Below are 3499 nucleotides of genomic sequence, written 5' to 3'. Positions count from 1 at the left end.
AACGTTAGCGTGTGCAAAAGCTTCCGGTAATGCTCCGCTGTAACGGCTGGCCCGAAAGAACAGTTTTCAGATGGTATTTGCCGAATTTATTGTTTACTGAGTAACATGTTTTATCCCTCAGAATAGATTATCTTCAGGGCTTTCGAGGACATTAAATCCAGCTCTCTGTTCCTACGAGGGCACTCATTTCTGGAAGAATACTTTCATCGTAAGTCATGGGGATACTTTTTCCCTTCTGATCTTTCCCAGCCCTGCTTCTGCCTTTCCTCTCGCCGTCCCAGAGTGACTCAGTGCTCAAGTCACTTTGGTTTTGGCGAGAGCAGCCTCTGTTGTAAGGATGAGTCGTGATTTGGATGCCAAGGACACCCATACTGCTGTCCGGCGTCAGTGCTTCGTTAAAAGGGGAGCCTCGGGGAGGACGGGCTCTCGGCCGCTGGGTTCCTGTGCTGGGTCGGGGCTGGATGTGTTTGGGAGGGATTTCATCCCCTGGCAGAGGCTGCCGTGGGACGAGGATGGGGAAGATGCGCCTTGAGTTCCGTGCATCCCGCAGCCGCCGCGCTGCTCTGGTGGATGACTTCCCGTGCTGCTCTGCTTGGGCAGATTATGGCGATTCATACCACCAGTTTGGCTGCGGTTATATTTCTGCTCTGCTCTCGTCGGGTGGTGAAGGTTCCTCTTGCTGCTGGTGGTGGCTATAATCTGCGTTTGCGATGCTCGTTTCTTTCATATTTGTTATGAGCGAATTAGGAAGGCTTAGTCTTTATTTTAAAACTTTCGAAGATGCTTCTTAGTGATGTTTTTCTCTCTTGTATTTTTTTCCTTGCACTGAATATGTGGTGTTGTCTACTCTATCTGCCGTATTGTCTGCCAGAAATAAACAGTTTGAATTTGTTTGATTTTTCCGCCTGTGATTGCTGCAATGAGTATCATAGAATCGCCTAGGTTGGAAGGGGCTGTTAAGATCATCGAGTCCAACCATCAACCCAACACCACCAACCCACGTCCCTCAGCACCACATCTGCCCAGCTTTGAACCCCCTCCAGGGATGGCGACTCCACCACTGCCCTGGGCAGCCTGTGCCAGTGCTTCACAACCCTTTCCGTGAAGAAATTTCTCCTAATATCCATCCTAAACCTCCCCTGGCTCCACATGAGGCCATTTCCTAAGACATGGCTAATTTGTACTAATAACTGTACATCGCATATTATGAATTAACCAGTTTTGTGAGTTTATCAGACAAACAAAACATACCGAATAGCGATCAGTCATTGCTGGCTGATTTTGATATTCAGCTCTAGCTCGATATGTCCTAGTCATACTGTCCACTGGGATTTGTTTAGATAATCTTTGCAAAGAAAGATTTTTAAACTGTAGTCGTTAAGGAAACTTCCTATGGTGTTGTGCAACGTCTTGCAAAAATGTTTTTAGGGCTCACCCGCTTAACGCGAGTTTCAGCCTACTTAGTTGTGCGGATAGGATTTCTCTTGGCTTTTTTTGTGCACTTCTGCCTTCTAAAGCCAATACCGCCTCAAAAGCTGTTTCTCGTAAGTCAGCAGCGATACTGCGCATAAACTAAATGAATGTTAGTAAGTATGGAAAACTAAACTAAATGGATAAACTAAATGGATGTTAGTAAGTATGGAAAACTAAACTAAATGGATAAACTAAATGGATGTTAGTAAGTATGGAAAAAATAGGCTGTAGTGCCTCCACCTGAAGGCGGTGTGTATATTTGATATTTTCTTTAAGGCCGTACATTGTTAGGAGAGCGAAAGCTTCTTGGTTGTCCCATCTTCCGTCCACCCTTCAGGCAAATATTCAGGATGTGTTTTTACCTCTGTGTACTGCTTTCTGCTTGACGCAGTTAAATATGTTCTGAGTTTTCCTTTGTCCCTCGTGGTAAGATGTAGGTAAGGGAATTTTGCTCGTTGGTTCCCAAGAAGGTGTATTCCTTCTCCCTTTGAAAAACCGCTAATGTAAAAGAACTTTACAATTACACAGAACTTTTTCAATTTTAGTTTTTGCTTCGCTACATAGCCGGGTGTTTCGGGTGGAAGTGGCTTCTGCTCGGCCTTACGAGATGAAGTCAAGGAGAGGGGAAATGCTTTAGGAAATCTTGGAATAATAGTATGAATTTTTACTTGAGTTTAAATTTACCAGTCTCTAACATAATATCTTGTTTCAATTTTGCGTATAATTTGGGGGGCACAGATTTTGCGATTCGAGTAGGAGTACAATCCAGATACTGTATTTCGCACATGCAGAAGTTATCTATCGTGAATGTGCAAATTGAAGTTTTCCAAATTATTTCGTGACCGAATGCAGGCAGTTTTTCCATGAAGACAGCGTTGTCTGTTATGTGATATGACAATATCTCCGTTCCCAGCCGGTGGCAGGGAAAAGGGTACTGCAGCTCTCTGAAGTACCAAATCGGTCTTCCTGACTTGGACAACCCCACTTCGTTCGGTCTGTTCCTGAAAATAGTTGAAACATTTGCTTGAATTTTCAAAACAAATGAGGTTTGCGTGTCTGACATGCAAATTTCATCCCAGGAGGTTAAAGATTGGCGAAGTTATAAGCAAGGGAAAGCAGAATTTTATGAAAGAAGACGTTTGCTCTGATTAGAAATGCGAGGTTACCAAATATGGTAGGCCAAAGGATGTCTCTGCTATGTAAAGATTTTTGTGGAAGTCTCATTTTTTTTTTTTTCTGTATTTCAAAAACTATATTTGTGTTGTGGGCTGTGATCATATTAATTTGTGTTACAAACGTCCTTGGGAAGAAAGTCTGGCTTGCAAATTATTTTTTATTTCATTTCTCACAGCTGGGTTAGGGATTAAGATTAAATCACTTTTTCCTTTTGTTCTGTGAGGGATTCTCATTGTGATTTGTGATTAGCTTTTAAAAGTCTGTACCTTAATTTAAATAGAACAGGGCATTTGTGTATCGCATAGTTTCAAATAGGAAGAATAATTTCGCTTAGACTGTGCTTCCACTCAGCGTAATCTGGCGTCTACCTTGGTTGTAGAAAAGGAGATTTACTACATGGAATTAGAGCAGAGCTGGATCTAAAAATTAACCTATCGCGACTGTCAGCTTTCAGTTTTGTATCGCCGTAAAGGAAGAATTGGAAAGGGGCAGATAGAGATGGAGAGAAAGTAGCGTAGCACCGGTTTATGCCATACTGCGCCGATTGTGGAGCTGTAATGCTGTTTTCAGAATGAATTGTTTTGCTTTATTTTATACCTTCATCAGCTCAATTATTGCGTCACAAAATGGGCAGTTCATCCAATTATTGGTGCTGAAATAGTGCAACAATATTGATGCACGAAGGAGAAAATGAATACTGTTTACCTTAAATTGCTTCAGAGTGTGTGTGTGTGTGGTGCTTTATTTGTAAATATATTACTTGCAGTGACTTGCTTTGTGTCAGGTGAATTACTGAATTGAGTTTCCACAGGTTCAACATAGAAAAAATAATTTCCTGTGTTTTCTTTTT

The sequence above is a fragment of the Charadrius vociferus genome, unplaced genomic scaffold (genome assembly GCF_000708025.1).
Source record: "Charadrius vociferus isolate BGI_N301 unplaced genomic scaffold, ASM70802v2 scaffold423, whole genome shotgun sequence".
NCBI lineage: Eukaryota > Metazoa > Chordata > Aves > Charadriiformes > Charadriidae > Charadrius > Charadrius vociferus.
The sequence above is the reverse complement of the archived record's forward strand: the minus strand, read 5'-3'. Positions refer to the sequence as shown.